The sequence below is a fragment of the Salmo salar genome, chromosome 24 (assembly GCF_965601325.2).
Source record: "Salmo salar chromosome 24, fSalSal1, whole genome shotgun sequence".
NCBI classification, from domain to species: Eukaryota; Metazoa; Chordata; class Actinopteri; order Salmoniformes; family Salmonidae; genus Salmo; species Salmo salar.
In genome coordinates this window covers 50,406,352-50,424,094 of record NC_138314.1, presented here as the reverse complement: position 1 = coordinate 50,424,094, position 17,743 = coordinate 50,406,352, and positions in this window count along the sequence as shown.

The window sequence follows — 17,743 nt, the reverse complement described above, 5'->3', positions numbered from 1 at the left end:
TATTTTTACTTTTTCCCTCACTCAACTTTTTTCATTCAACTTTTTCACCCCGGAGGTTTTATCTGGACATGGTTCGTCAGGACTTCAAACAGCCGAAGCTAAGTAACATTAACATGATGCCTTCTAATTGCAGTCGTTGTACTTATAATATACAGGAGAACGATCGCCTTACGGCAAGGATAGCTGTGCTGCAAGCCCAGCTTCAGACGCGATCGTTAGGCAAGGGTAATTTCAGTGTAGGAAAGGATGAAACAGCGTCTGTGCCACCAGTAAGTACAGATAGTAACGTTAGTATAAACCCCCTCGCACGGTCCCCGCAGCCGGACAACTTTCTCATGGCTTCTGGAGGGAAACGCTGTAGGAATGCTCAACCGGTGTCGCTTATTCAGCCGACAGAAACTTTCAACCGGTTCTCCCCATTAAGCGAGTCGGAGTCGGAGGCCGAGACTTCTCTGGTCTCTACTCCTCCCGCTGTGGGGTCTGAGACGCCGACGGCTCCCACCATTAGCTCTGACAAATTGAAAACCCTAGTCATTGGCGACTCCATTACCCGCAGTATTAGACTTAAAACTAATCATCCAGCGATCATACACTGTTTACCAGGGGGCAGGGCTACCGAAGTTAAGGCTAATCTAAAGACGGTGCTGGCTAAAGCTAAAACTGGCGAGTGTAGAGAGTATAGAGATATTGTTATCCACGTCGGCACCAACGATGTTAGGATGAAACAGTCAGAGGTCACCAAGCGCAACATAGCTTCAGCGTGTAAATCAGCTAGAAAGATGTGTCGGCATCGATTAATTGTCTCTGGCCCCCTCCCAGTTAGGGGGAGTGATGAGCTCTACAGCAGAGTCTCACAACTCAATCGCTGGTTGAAAACTGTTTTCTGCCCCTCCCAAAAGATAGAATTTGTAGATAATTGGCCCTCTTTCTGGGACTCACCCACAAACAGGACCAAGCCTGGCCTGTTGAGGAGTGACGGACTCCATCCTAGCTGGAGGGGTGCTCTCATCTTATCTACGAACATAGACAGGGCTCTAACTCCTCTAGCTCCACAATGAAATAGGGTGCAGGCCAGGCAGCAGGCTGTTAGCCAGCCTGCCAGCTTAGTGGAGTCTGCCACTAGCACAGTCAGCGTAGTCAGCTCAGCTTTCCCCATTGAGACCGTGTCTGTGCCTCGATCTAGGTTGGGCAAAATTAAAAATGGCGGTGTTCGCTTTAGCAATCTCACTAGTATAAAGACCTCCTCCATTCCTGCCATTATTGAAAGAGATTGTGATACCTCACATCTCAAAATTGGGTTACTTAATGTTAGATCCCTCACTTCCAAGGCAGTTATAGTCAATGAACTAATCACTGATAATAATCTTGATGTGATTGGCCTGACTGAAACATGGCTTAAGACTGATGAATTTACTGTGTTAAATGAGGCCTCACCCCCTGGTTACATTAGAGACCATACCCCCCGTGCATCCGGCAAAGGCGGAGGTGTTGCTAACATTTACGATAGCAAATTTCAATTTACAAAAAAAAAAACAACAATGACGTTTTCGTCTTTTGAGCTTCTAGTCATGAAATCTATGCAGCCTACTCACTCACTTTTTATAGCTACTGTTTATAGGCCTCCTGGGCCATATGCAGTGTTCCTCACTGAGTTCCCTGAATTCCTATCGGATCTTGTAGTCATAGCAGATAATATTCTAATTTTTGGTGACTTTAACATTCACATGGAAAAGTCCACAGACCCACTCCAAAAGGCTTTCGGAGCCATCATCGACTCAGTGGGTTTTGTCCAACATGTCTCTGGACCTACTCACTGCCACAGTCATACTCTGGACCTAGTTTTGTCCCATGGAATAAATGTTGTGGATCTAAATGTTTTTCCTCATAATCCTGGACTATCGGACCACCATTTTATTACGTTTGCAATTGCAACAAATAATCTGCTCAGACCCCAACCAAGGAGCATTAAAAGTCGTGCTATAAATTCTCAGACAACCCAAAGATTCCTTGATGCCCTTCCAGACTGCCTCTGCCTACCCAAGGACGTCAGAGGACAAAAATCAGTTAACCACCTAACCGAGGAACTCAATTTAACCTTGCGCAATACCCTAGATGCAGTTGCACCCCTAAAAACTAAAAACATCTGTCATAAGAAACTAGCTCCCTGGTATACAGAAAATACACGAGCTCTGAAGCAAGCTTCCAGAAAATTGGAACGGAAATGGCGCCACACCAAACTGGAAGTCTTCCGACTAGCTTGGAAAGACAGTACCGTGCAGTATCGAAGAGCCCTTACTGCTGCTCGATCATCCTATTTTTCCAACTTAATTGAGGAAAATAAGAACAATCCGAAATTTCTTTTTGATACTGTCGCAAAGCTAACTAAAACCAGCCTTCGCAAATGGAGGATGGCTTTCACTTCAGCAGTAATAAATTTATGAACTTCTTTGAGGAAAAGATCATGATCATTAGAAAGCAAATTACAGACTCCTCTTTAAATCTGGGTATTCCTCCAAAGCTCCATTGTCCTGAGTCTGCACAACTCTGCCAGGACCTAGGATCAAGGGAGATACTAAAGTGTTTTAGTACTATATCCCTTGACGCAATGATGAAAATAATCATGGCCTCCAAACCCTCAAGCTGCATACTGGACCCTATTCCAACTAAACTACTGAAAGAGCTGCTTCCTGTGCTTGGCCCTCCTATGTTGAACATAATAAACGGCTCTCTATCCACCGGATGTGTACCAAGCTCACTAAAAGTGGCAGTAATAAAGCCTCTCTTGAAAAAGCCGAATCTTGATCCAGAAATTATAAAAAACTATCGGCCTATATCGAATCTTCCATTCCTCTCAAAAATTTTAGAAAAAGCTGTTGCACAGCAACTCACTGCCTTCCTGAAGACAAACAATGTATACGAAACGCTTCAGTCTGGTTTTAGACCCCATCATAGCACTGAGACTGCACTTGTGAAGGTGGTAAATGACCTTTTAATGACGTCAGACCGAGTCTCTGCATCTGTCCTCGTGCTCCTAGATCTTAGTGCCGCTTTTGATACCATCGATCACCACATTCTTTTGGAGAGATTGGAAACCCAAATTGGTCTACATGGACAAGTTCTGGCCTGGTTTAGATCTTATCTGTCGGAAAGATATCAGTTTGTCTCTGTGAATGGTTTGTCCTCTGACAAATCAATTGTAAATTTCGGTGTTCCTCAAGGTTCCGTTTTAGGACCACTATTGTTTTCACTATATATTTTACCTCTTGGGGATGTCATTCGAAAACATAATGTTAAATTTCACTGCTATGCGGACGACACACAGCTGTACATTTCAATGAAACATGGTGAAGCCCCAAAATTGCCCTCGCTAGAAGCCTGTGTTTCAGACATAAAGAAGTGGATGGCTGCAAACTTTCTACTTTTAAACTCGGACAAAACAGAGATGCTTGTTCTAGGTCCCAAGAAACAAAGAGATCTTCTGTTGAATCTGACAATTAATCTGGATGGTTGTACAGTCGTCTCAAATAAAACTGTGAAGGACCTCGGCGTTACTCTGGACCCTGATCTCTCTTTTGAAGAACATATCAAGACTGTTTCAAGGACAGCTTTTTTCCATCTACGTAACATTGCAAAAATCAGAAATGTTCTGTCCAAAAATGACGCAGAAAAATTAATCCATGCTTTTGTTACTTCTAGGCTGGACTACTGCAATGCTCTACTTTCCGGCTACCCGGATAAAGCACTAAATAAACTTCAGTTAGTGCTAAATACGGCTGCTAGAATCCTGACTAGAACCAAAAAATTTGATCATATTACTCCAGTGCTAGCCTCCCTACACTGGCTTCCTGTTAAGGCAAGGGCTGATTTCAAGGTTTTACTGCTAACCTACAAAGCATTACATGGGCTTGCTCCTACCTATCTTTCCGATTTGGTCCTGCCGTACATACCTACACGTACGCTACAGTCACAAGACGCAGGCCTCCTAATTGTCCCTAGAATTTCTAAGCAAACGGCTGGAGGTAGGGCTTTCTCCTATAGAGCTCCATTTTTATGGAATGGTCTGCCTACCAATGTGAGAGACGCAGACTCAGTCTCAACCTTTAAGTCTTTACTGAAGACTTATCTCTTCAGTAGGTCCTATGATTTAGTATAGTCTGGCCCAGGAGTGTGAAGAGGAACGGAAAGGCTGGAGCAACGAACCGCCCTTGCTGTCTCTGCCTTGCCGGTTCCCCTCTTTCCACTGGGATTCTCTGCCTCTAACCCTTTTACAGGGGCTGAGTCACTGGCCTACTGGTGTTCTTCCATGCCGTCCATGGGAGGGGTGCGTCACTTGAGTGGGTTGAGTCACTGACGTGGTCTTCCTGTCTGGGTTGGCGCCCCCCCCCCTTGGGTTGTGCCATGGCGGAGATCGTTGTGGGCTATACTCGGCCTTGTCTTAGGACGGTAAGTTGGTGGTTGGAGACATCCCTCTAGTGGTGTGGGGGCTGTGCTTTGGCAAAGTGGGTGGGGTTATATCCTGCCTGTTTGGCCCTGTCCGGGGGTATCATCGGATGGGGCCACAGTGTCTTCTGATCCCTCCTGTCTCAGCCTCCAGTATTTATGCTGCAGTAGTTTATGTGTCGGGGGGCTAGGGTCAGTCTGTTACATCTGGAGTATTTCTCTTGTCTTATCCGGTGTCCTGTGTGTATTTAAATATGCTCTCTCTAATTCTCTCTTTCTCTCTTTCTGTCTTTCTCTCGGAGGACCTGAGCCCTAGGACCATGCCTCAGGACTACCTGGTATGATGACTCCTTGCTGTCCCCAGTCCACCTGGCCGTGCTGCTGCTCCAGTTTCAACTGTTCTGCCTGCGGCTATGGAACCCTGACCTGTTCACCGGACGTGCTTGTTGCACCCTCGACAACTACTATGATTATTATTATTTGACCATGCTGGTCATTTATGAACATTTTAACATTTTAACATTTTGACCATGTTCTGTTATAATATCCACCCTGCACAGCCAGAAGAGGACTGGCCACCCCTCATAGCCTGGTTCCTCTCTAGGTTTCTTCCTAGGTCTTTGGCCTTTCTAGGGAGTTTTTCCTAGAGAGTTTTTCCTAGCCACCGTGCTTCTTTCACATGCTTTGCTTGCTGTTTGGGGTTTTAGGCTGGGTTTCTGTACAGCACTTTGAGAATATCAGTTGATGTACGAAGGGCTATATAAAAATACATTTGATTTGATTTGATTTGATGCAGCTATAATGGTATTATTACCGTTATGATGATATTATTACAGCTATAATGGTATTACTACAGCTGTAATGGTAATACTACAGCTATAATGGTTTTACTACAGCTATAATGGTATTACTACAGCTACAATGGTATTACTACAACTATAATGGTATTACTACAGCTATAATGGTATTACTACAGCTATAATGGTATTACTACAGCTATAATGGTATTACTACAGCTACAATGGTATTACTACAACTATAATGGTATTACTACAGCTATAATGGTATTACTACAGCTACAATGGTATTACTACAGCTATAATGGTTTTACTAAAGCTATAATGGTATTAGTACAGCTACAATGGTATTACTACAGCTACAATGGTATTACTACAGCTATAACACAATTACTACAGCTATAATGGTATTACTACAGCTATAATGGTATTACTACAGCTATAATGGTATTACTACAGCTACAATGGTATTACTACAACTATAATGGTATTACTACAGCTACAATGGTATTACTACAACTATAATGGTATTACTACAGCTATAATGGTATTACTACAGCTATAATGGTATTACTACAGCTACAATGGTATTACTACAACTATAATGGTATTACTACAGCTATAATGGTATTACTACAGCTATAATGGTATTACTACAGCTATAATGGTATTACTACAGCTACAATGGTATTACTACAACTATAATGGTATTACTACAGCTATAATGGTATTACTACAGCTATAATGGTATTACTACAGCTACAATGGTATTACTACAACTATAATGGTATTACTACAGCTACAATGGTATTACTACAGCTACAATGGTATTACTACAGCTATAATGGTATTATCCTCCTGCTGTAAAGCTGTTACAACAGCTGTAACACTATTAAAAGGGAAAGGGGGATACCTAGTCCTCTAGGGATAGCTAGGGGATAGCTAGTCCTCTAGGGATAGCTAGGGGATAGGTAGTCCTCTAGGGATAGCTAGGGGATACCTAGTCCTCTAGTCCTCTAGGGATAGCTAGGGGATAGCTAGTCCTCTAGTCCTCTAGGGATAGCTAGGGGATAGCTAGTCCTCTAGGAATAGCTAGGGGATACCTAGTCCTCTAGGGATAGCTAGGGGATAGCTAGTCCTCTAGGGATAGCTAAGGGATAGCTAGTCCTCTAGGGATAGCTAGGGGATACCTAGTCCTCTAGTCCTCTAGGGATAGCTAGGGGATACCTAGTCCTCTAGTCCTCTAGGGATAGCTAGGGGATACCTAGTCCTCTAGTCCTCTAGGGATAGCTAGGGGATAGCTAGTCCTCTAGTCCTCTAGGGATAGCTAGGGGATAGCTAGTCCTCTAGGGATAGCTAGGGGATACCTAGGGGATAGCTAGTCCTCTAGTCCTCTAGTCCTCTAGGGATAGCTAGGGGATAGCTAGTCCTCTAGGGATAGCTAGGGGATACCTAGTCCTCTAGTCATCTAGGGATAGCTAGGGGATAGCTAGGGGATACCTAGTCCTCTAGGGATAGCTAGTCCTCTAGTCCTCTAGGGATAGCTAGGAGATAGCTAGTCCTCTAGGGATAGCTAGGGGATACCTAGTCCACTAGTCCTCTAGGGATAGCTAGGGGATAGCTAGTCCTCTAGGGATACCTATTCCTCTAGGGATAGCTAGGGGATAGCTAGTCCTCTAGTCCTCTAGGGATAGCTAGGGGATAGCTAGTCCTCTAGGGATCGCTAGGGGATAGCTAGTCCTCTAGGGATAGCTAGGGGATACCTAACCGCATGTATTCATCATGTATTCATCTGAAATATGCCTTTCCCATGCAACCCCTCTGAATCAGAGAGGTGCGGAGGAGGGCTGCCTTAATCTACATCCTCGGTCCCCGGGGAACAGTGGATTAACTGCCTTGCACAGGGAGCCTAATGTATTGATAAAAGCCACCTTTTTCAGAGAGAGATTTACATTGTAGGGCTCACGCAGTAAACAGTAACATGATCATGGTATAGATATAGCCATGTTATGTTAATCAGCTCTGCTAAAGGTTCATCACTAACCAGACATCATTTATCTCCATATGACGTGGGCCCTAAACTCTCACGCACACATACACACACCGTGCACACAGACACACACACACACACACACACCGTGCACACACCGTGCACACAGACACACATACACACACACCGTGCACACACACACACACACATCGTGCACACACTCACACCAAAGGCTTGTTGACTTAGTGGAGGGCAATCAAATGTTTTGCGGTCCAAGTCAGACCCAGAGTCCTATTTACAGGGTGGCCTATATGGCTCTGGTCCAAGTCAGACCCAGAGTCCTATTTACAGGGTGGCCTATATGGCTCTGGTCTAAGTCAGACCCAGAGTCCTATTTACAGGGTGGCCTATATGGCTCTGGTCCAAGTCAGACCCAGAGTCCTATTTACAGGGTGGCCTATATGGCTCTGGTCTAAGTCAGAGTCCTATTTACAGGGTGGCCTATATGGCTCTGGTCTAAGTCAGAGTCCTATTTACAGGGTGGCCTATATGGCTCTGGTCTAAGTCAGAGTCCTATTTACATGGTGGCCTATATGGCTCTGGTCTAAGTCAGAGTCCTATTTACAGGGTGGCCTATATGGCTCTGGTCTAAGTCAGAGTCCTATTTACAGGGTGGCCTATATGGCTCTGGTCTAAGTCAGAGTCCTATTTACAGGGTGGCCTATATGGCTCTGGTCTAAGTCAGAGTCCTATTTACAGGGTGGCCTATATGGCTCTGGTCTAAGTCAGAGTCCTATTTACAGGGTGGCCTATGTGGCTCTGGTCTAAGTCAGAGTCCTATTTACAGGGTGGCCTATGTGGCTCTGGTCTAAGTCAGAGTCCTATTTACAGGGTGGCCTATATGGCTCTGGTCTAAGTCAGAGTCCTATTTACAGGGTGGCCTATATGGCTCTGGTCTAAGTCAGAGTCCTATTTACATGGTGGCCTATATGGCTCTGGTCTAAGTCAGAGTCCTATTTACAGGGTGGCCTATGTAGCTCTGGTCTAAGTCAGAGTCCTATTTACAGGGTGGCCTATATGGCTCTGGTCTAAGTCAGAGTCCTATTTACAGGGTGGCCTATATGGCTCTGGTCTAAATCAGAGTCCTATTTACAGGGTGGCCTATATGGCTCTGGTCTAAGTCAGAGTCCTATTTACAGGGTGGCCTATATGGCTCTGGTCTAAGTCAGGGTCCTATTTACAGGGTGGCCTATATGGCTCTGGTCTAAGTCAGAGTCCTATTTACAGGGTGGCCTATATGGCTCTGGTCTAAGTCAGAGTCCTATTTACAGGGTGGCCTATATGGCTCTGGTCTAAGTCAGGGTCCTATTTACAGGGTGGCCTATGTAGCTCTGGTCTAAGTCAGAGTCCTATTTACAGGGTGGCCTATATGGCTCTGGTCTAAGTCAGAGTCCTATTTACAGGGTGGCCTATATGGCTCTGGTCTAAGTCAGAGTCCTATTTACAGGGTGGCCTATATGGCTCTGGTCTAAATCAGAGTCCTATTTACAGGGTGGCCTATGTAGCTCTGGTCTAAGTCAGAGTCCTATTTACAGGGTGGCCTATATGGCTCTGGTCTAAGTCAGAGTCCTATTTACAGGGTGGCCTATATGGCTCTGGTCTAAGTCAGAGTCCTATTTACAGGGTGGCCTATATGGCTCTGGTCTAAGTCAGAGTCCTATTTACAGGGTGGCCTATGTGGCTCTGGTCTAAGTCAGAGTCCTATTTACAGGGTGGCCTATGTAGCTCTGGTCTAAGTCAGAGTCCTATTTACAGGGTGGCCTATATGGCTCTGGTCTAAGTCAGAGTCCTATTTACAGGGTGGCCTATATGGCTCTGGTCTAAGTCAGAGTCCTATTTACAGGGTGGCCTATATGGCTCTGGTCTAAGTCAGAGTCCTATTTACAGGGTGGCCTATATGGCTCTGGTCTAAGTCAGAGTCCTATTTACAGGGTGGCCTATGTGGCTCTGGTCTAAGTCAGAGTCCTATTTACAGGGTGGCCTATGTAGCTCTGGTCTAAGTCAGAGTCCTATTTACAGGGTGGCCTATATGGCTCTGGTCTAAGTCAGAGTCCTATTTACAGGGTGGCCTATATGGCTCTGGTCTAAGTCAGAGTCCTATTTACAGGGTGGCCTATATGGCTCTGGTCTAAGTCAGAGTCCTATTTACAGGGTGGCCTATATGGCTCTGGTCTAAGTCAGAGTCCTATTTACAGGGTGGCCTATATGGCTCTGGTCTAAGTCAGAGTCCTATTTACAGGGTGGCCTATGTGGCTCTGGTCTAAGTCAGAGTCCTATTTACAGGGTGGCCTATATGGCTCTGGTCTAAGTCAGAGTCCTATTTACAGGGTGGCCTATATGGCTCTGGTCTAAGTCAGAGTCCTATTTACAGGGTGGCCTATATGGCTCTGGTCTAAGTCAGAGTCCTATTTACAGGGTGGCCTATATGGCTCTGGTCTAAGTCAGAGTCCTATTTACAGGGTGGCCTATATGGCTCTGGTCCAAGTCAGAGTCCTATTTACAGGGTGGCCTATATGGCTCTGGTCTAAGTCAGGGTCCTATTTACAGGGTGGCCTATATGGCTCTGGTCTAAGTCAGAGTTCTATTTTGCTCTGGTCTAAGTCAGAGTCCTACGTTGCTCTGGTCCAAGCAATCGGGGATGCAAATATAGACAATTAGGATACATTTTTTACATTTATTGTTAGGCCTTATTGGTCAACAATACAATATGACAATTAAATGAATGAGATTCAGTTAATCTTCTCCTTTACCCTACGCTAGAGCAGGCAGATTACATTTTATCCTCTTTGAACATCTCACCATCAATGTTGGAGAGGAGTAGAATGCGCTCAACCGCCTACTGGCACTGACTCAGCAGATAACTTCTGTACTGAGGGAAAATGATATTGCTACGACTGTGATGTGGTTGTCTCGCCGAGCTACTTTAAGATGAGTGGACTAACGGTAAGTCACTCTGGATAAGAGCATCTGATAAATTACTAAAATGTACTGTAAAATTGTCCGTGACCCAAAATCATAAAACCAGTTGAAGGGAATTGGCACAACTCTCTCTCTCTCTCTCATAGCCCAATTCAAATATTAATTTAGCAAGTATTCAGACCCTTTAGTATGAGACTCGAAATTGAGCTCAGGTGCATCCTTGTTTCCATAGATCATCCTTGAGATCTTTCTACAACTTGGAGTCCAGCGGTGGTAAATTCAAATGATTGGACATGATTTGGAAAGGCACACACCTGTCTATATAAGGTCCCACAGTTGACAGTGCATGTCAGAGCAAAAACCAAGCCATGAGGTTGAAGGAATTGTCCGTAGAGCTCTGAGACAGGACTGTGTAGACATTGTTAATGTTGTAAATGACTATTGTAGCTGGAAAAGGCGTATTTCTTTAATGGAATATCTACACAGGTGTACACAGGCCCATTATCAGCAACCATCACTCCTGTGTTCCAATGGCACGTTGTGTTAGCTAATCCAAGTTGATCATTTTAAAAGGCTAATTGATCATTAGAAAACCCTTTTGCAATTATGTTAGCACAGCTGAAAACTGTTGTCCTGGTTAAAGAAGCAATAAAACTGGCCTTCTTTATACTAGTTGAGTATCTGGAGCGTCAGCATTTGTGGGTTCAATTACAGGCTCAAAATGGCCAGAAACAAAGACCTTTCTTCTGAAACTCACCAGTCTATTCTTGTTCTGAGAAATGAAGGCTATTCCATGTGAGAAAATGAAAATGGATTAGCTAACACAACGTCCATTGGAACACAGGAGTGATGGTTGCTGATAATGGGCCTCTGTACACCTATGTAGATTTTCCATTAAAAAAAAGGCCTTTTCCAGCTACAATAGTCATTTACAACATTAACAATGTCTACACTGTATTTCTGATCAATTTAATGTTATTTTAATGGACAAAAAAATATGCTTTTCCTTCAAAAACAAGGACGTTTCTAAGTGACCCAACTTTTGAACGGTAGTGTAGGCGATTATAAATGTGGTGTTTTAGTAGCAGGGTTAAATACAGCCTGTTAGAAAAGTTGTCACGCCCTGATCTGTTTCACCTGTGCTTGTTTCCACCCCTTCCAGGTGTCACCCATCTTCCCCACTTACCCTCTGAGTATTCATACCTGTGTTTTCTGTCTGTCTGTGCCAGTTCTTCTTGTTTGTTCCAGCCTACCAGCGTTTTGTCTCAGCCTCCTGCTTTTTCCAGTTTCTCTTTTTTCGCCCTCCAGGTTTTGACCCTTGCCTGTCCTGACTCCGAGCCCGCCTGCCTTGACCACTCTGCCTGTCCTGACTCCGAGCCCGCCTGCCTTGACCACTCTGCCTGTCCTGACTCCGAGCCCGCCTGCCTTGACCACTCTGCCTGTCCTGACTCCGAGCCCGCCTGCCTTGACCACTCTGCCTGTCCTGACTCCGAGCCCGCCTGCCTTGACCACTCTGCCTGTCCTGACTCCGAGCCCGCCTGCCTTGACCACTCTGCCTGTCCTGACTCCGAGCCCGCCTGCCTTGACCACTCTGCCTGTCCTGACTCCGAGCCCGCCTGCCTTGACCACTCTGCCTGTCCTGACTCCGAGCCCGCCTGCCTTGACCACTCTGCCTGTCCTGACTCCGAGCCCGCCTGCCTTGACCACTCTGCCTGTCCTGACTCCGAGCCCGCCTGCCTTGACCACTCTGCCTGACCTGACTCCGAGCCCGCCTGCCTTGACCACTCTGCCTGTCCTGACTCCGAGCCCGCCTGCCTTGACCACTCTGCCTGTCCTGACTCCGAGCCCGCCTGCCTTGACCACTCTGCCTGACCTGACTCCGAGCCCGCCTGCCTTGACCACTCTGCCTGTCCTGACTCCGAGCCCGCCTGCCTTGACCACTCTGCCTGTCCTGACTCCGAGCCCGCCTGCCTTGACCACTCTGCCTGACCACTCTGCCTGGACCACTCTGCCTGGACCACTCTGCCTGGACCACTCTGCCCTGACCACTCTGCCTTGACCACTCTGCCTGACCACTCTGCCTGGACCACTCTGCCTGGACCACTCTGCCTGGACCACTCTGCCTGGACCACTCTGCCTGGACCACTCTGCCCTGACCACTCTGCCTGGACCACTCTGCCTGACCACTCTGCCTGGACCACTCTGCCTGACCACTCTGCCTGGACCACTCTGCCTGGACCACTCTGCCTGGACCACTCTGCCTGGACCACTCTGCCTGGACCACTCTGCCCTGACCACTCTGCCTGGACCACTCTGCCTGACCACTCTGCCTGGACCACTCTGCCCTGACCACTCTGCCCTGACCACTCTGCCTGGACCACTCTGCCCTGACCACTCTGCCTGGACCACTCTGCCCTGACCACTCTGCCCTGACCACTCTGCCCTGACCACTCTGCCTGGACCACTCTGCCTGGACCACTCTGCCCTGACCACTCTGCCCTGACCACTCTGCCTGACCACTCTGCCTGGACCACTCTGCCTGACCACTCTGCCTGACCACTCTGCCTGGACCACTCTGCCTGGACCACTCTGCCTGGACCACTCTGCCCTGACCACTCTGCCTGGACCACTCTGCCCTGACCACTCTGCCCTGACCACTCTGCCCTGACCACTCTGCCCTGACCACTCTGCCTGGACCACTCTGCCTGGACCACTCTGCCCTGACCACTCTGCCTGGACCACTCTGCCTGGACCACTCTGCCCTGACCACTCTGCCTGGACCACTCTACCTGGACCACTCTGCCTGACCCTGAACTCTGCCTGCCGTCCTGTACCATTGCTCCACCCCTGGATAACTGAACTCTGCCTGGACCACTCTGCCTGACCCTGAACTCTGCCTGCCGTCCTGTACCTTTGCTCCTACTCTGAATTATCGACCCCTGCCTGCCTTGACCTGTCGTTTGTCAACTCCCTGTTACAATAAACATTGTTACTTCACACAGTCGGCACTTGGGTCTTACCTTGATCCCTGAAGGTTTTAGGAGCATGGTTCAATATAGCTCATTATAAATGTGGTGTTTTAGTAGTAGGGCTAAATATAGGCTATTATAAATGTGTTTTAGTATAATGGCTAAATATAGCTTATTATAAATGTATTATTTTAGTAGCAGGCTTAAATATAGGCTATTATAAATGTGTTTAAGTACAATTGCTAAATATAGCATATTATAAATGTGGTGTTTTAGTACAAAAACAATTAAATACATTTTAGAATAAGGCTGTTTTAATAGCAGCGTTAAAAATAGGCTATTATAAATGTTTTTTAGTAGCAGGGTTAAAAATAGGCTATTATAAATGTGTTTCTTAGTAGCAGGGTTAAAAACAGGCTATTATAAATGTTATTTTTGTAGCAGGGTTAAAAATAGGCTATTATAAATGTTTTTTTTAGTAGCAGGGTTAAAAATAGGCTATTATAAATGTTTTTTAGTAGCAGGGTTAAAAATAGGCTATTATAAATGTTTTTTAGTAGCAGGGTTAAAAATAGGCTGTTATAAATGTTTTTTAGTAGCAGGGTTAAAAATAGGCTATTATAAATGTTTTTTTAGTAGCAGGGTTAAAAATAGGCTATTATAAATGTTTTTTAGTAGCAGGGTTAAAAATAGGCTATTATAAATGTTTTTTAGTAGCAGGGTTAAAAATAGGCTATTATAAATGTTTTTTTAGTAGCAGGGTTAAAAATAGGCTATTATAAATGTTTTTTAGTAGCAGGGTTAAAAATAGGCTATTATAAATGTTTTTTAGTAGCAGGGTTAAAAATAGGCTATTATAAATGTTTTTTAGTAGCAGGGTTAAAAATAGGCTATTATAAATGTTTTTTAGTAGCAGGGTTAAATAACACTAGGGTAACTAAAATGTTACTAGATCATTTTTTGTTAAATTGTTATCGAATTGAATTATTGATTGCGCAATAATGATATTTTATTTTTTACATAGATGGGGCTTCTGAGGAAAATAACCTGGGTAGCTCAGTTGGTGGGGCTTGCAACGCCAGGGTTGTAAGTTCAATTCCCACGCGGGACCAGTATGATAAAACAAGTATGATAATGTATGAAGTCGCTGTGGATAAGAGCGTTTGCTAAATGACGTAAATGTAAAATACCCGAAGTCCTTATGCACTTGTATTACCCTGATATTATGGAAGTGTGTTTCCTCTCCTGACCACACGGTGGTAGAATAGAGTCCAATTTCATAAGCCCTTTATGGCACAACATCTCCTGCTGAAAGTTGGTCTGTGGTCATTTTCATCCAATTCTATTCTCATTGATTCTTGAAGAATAGAACTGAGGAATTAGCTTATCTAATTCCATAATAACCAGCAATAAGGTAGTTTTACTCAATGGTTTATCTTTTTGTTGTCATTAGTTGTAAAATCAACAGCGCAGGTTTTAGCATCAAAATATGTTACAAAACCTAATTCTGGTTTCTCATGGACTGTCATTCGTTCCATCCACAGCTCGGTCTAGGAATTTGAGAGGGGTGACATTTCTCCAGCCCCATCCCTTAACCAAGCCATGTGCCATTGGACTGAAAACTACTAGGCCTATTGGATAGGCTATGCTTGTTATTCTATACCTAAAATATAAACAACTTCAATCCACAGTCAGAGCTATGTTGGGAGATATGTGTAGATTAATGAATAGGCCATTAGGGTTCAATTATACAGCTAGGTGGTGCTATAAGGTTAGGGTTAGGGTTAGGGTTTAATTATACAGCAAGGTTAGGTTAGGGTTAAATTATACAGCTAGGTGGTGCTATAGGGTTGGGGTTAGGGTTAGGGTTAAATTATACAGCAAGGTTAGGTTAGGGTTAAATTATACAGCTAGGTGGTGCTATAGGGTTGGGGTTAGGGTTAGGGTTAAATTATACAGCTAGGTGGTGCTATAAGGTTAGGGTTAGGGTTAGGGTTAGGGTTCAATTATACAGCAAGGTTAGGTTAGGGTTAAATTATACAGCTAGGTGGTGCTATAGGGTTGGGGTTAGGGTTAGGGTTAAATTATACAGCAAGGTTAGGATTAGGGTTAAATTATACAGCAAGGTGGTGCTATAGGACAGAGATTGAATAATATCATAATAATGTCATTTGTAGACATTTTCATCCAAAGCAATTTACAGTCATGTGTGTCCATATTTTACGTATGGGTGGCCCCAACAAGAATTGAACTCATGACCCTTGGCATTGCAAGCACCATGCTTCACCAACAGATCTTGACAGGATCTGCCGATGGTCAACTAACCATCCATTGGTTTTTATTACCAGAGATCATTTACTCTGGTTTCTACAGACTATGTTATATTAAAGGTGTAAGAGCTTTAAAGAAAACATCAATCACCAATCAGGGCTGTGAATGGAAATATATTTACATTTGTATCAACACGCCCATACAATCAGAATGAGCATTTCAATGGCAAAAGGAGGCTAAATCAATGATATAAAATATAGTTAGAGTTTTTTCATGAAATAAACACCCCCAGAGATGAATTAGACATTCAGTGATGATTTAAAAAATAACATAAAAAATACTGAATGGGGCTTTAAGGCTTTACCTGAATTCAAACCCCACGGTTAATCGGAATCAGTACGTTCATTGTTGAGACATTTCTCCCTTCTGTGATGGAAAGGGTTGGACACATTATATATTATTATACATATATATTATTATACATATATATTATTATACATATATTATATATTATTATACATAATATGATATATTATTATACATATATTACATATAATTATACATATATTATATATTATTATACATATATTATGTATTATTATACATATATGACATATTATTATACATATATAATGATACATATATTACATATTATTATACATATATTATATATTATTATACATATATTACATATTATTACACATATATTACATATTTTAATAAATATATTACATATAATTATACATATATTATATATTATTATACATATATTTTATATTATTATACATATATTATATATTATTTTAAATATATATAATGATACATATATTACATATTATTATATATATATTATATATTATTATACATATATATTATTATACATATATTACATATTATTATACATATATTATATAGTATTATGCATATATTACATATAATTATACATATATTATATATTATTATACATATATTATACATTATTATACATATATTACATATTATTATACATATATTAGACCTATCTGCTGCCTTTGATACTGTGAACCATCAGATCCTCCTCTCCACCCTCTCCGAGTTGGGCATCTCCGGCGCGGCCCACGCTTGGATTGCGTCCTACCTGACAGGTCGCTCCTACCAGGTGGCGTGGCGAGAATCTGTCTCCGCACCATGCGCTCTCACCACTGGTGTCCCCCAGGGCTCTGTTCTAGGCCCTCTCCTATTCTCGCTATACACCAAGTCACTTGGCTCTGTCATATCCTCACATGGTCTCTCCTATCATTGCTATGCAGACGACACACAATTAATCTTCTCCTTTCCCCCTTCTGATAACCAGGCGGCGAATCGCATCTCTGCATGTCTGTCAGACATATCAGTGTGGATGACGGATCACCACCTCAAGCTGAACCTCGGCAAGACGGAGCTGCTCTTCCTCCCGGGGAAGGACTGCCCGTTCCATGATCTCGCCATCACGGTTGACAACTCCCTTGTGTCCTCCTCCCAGAGTGCTAAGAACCTTGGCGTGATCCTGGACAACACCCTGTCGTTCTCCACTAACATCAAGGCGGTGACCCGATCCTGTAGGTTCATGCTCTACAACATTCGCAGAGTACGACCCTGCCTCACACAGGAAGCGGCGCAGGTCCTAATCCAGGCACTTGTCATCTCCCGTCTGGATTACTGCAACTCGCTGTTGGCTGGGCTCCCTGCCTGTGCCATTAAACCCCTACAACTCATCCAGAACGCAGCAGCCCGTCTGGTGTTCAACCTTCCCAAGTTCTCTCACGTCACCCCGCTCCTCCGCTCTCTCCACTGGCTTCCAGTTGAAGCTCGCATCCGCTACAAGACCATGGTAATTGCCTACGAAGCTGTGAAGGGAACGGCACCTCCATACCTTCAGGCTCTGATCAGGCCCTACACCCAAACAAGGGCACTGCGTTCATCCACCTCTGGCCTGCTGGTCCCCCTACCTCTGAGGAAGCACAGTTCCCGCTCAGCCCAGTCAAAACTGTTCGCTGCTCTGGCACCCCAATGGTGGAACAAGCTCCCTCACGACGCCAGGACAGCGGAGTCAATCACCACCTTCCGGAGACACCTGAAACCCCACCTCTCACCTCTTTAAGGAATACCTAGGATAGGATAAAGTAATCCTTCTAACCCCCCCCCCCCCCTTAAAACATTTAGATGCGCTATTGTAAAGTGGTTGTTCCACTGGATATCATAAGGTGAATGCACCAATTTGTAAGTCGCTCTGGATAAGAGCGTCTGCTAAATGACTTAAATGTAAATGTAAATGTAAT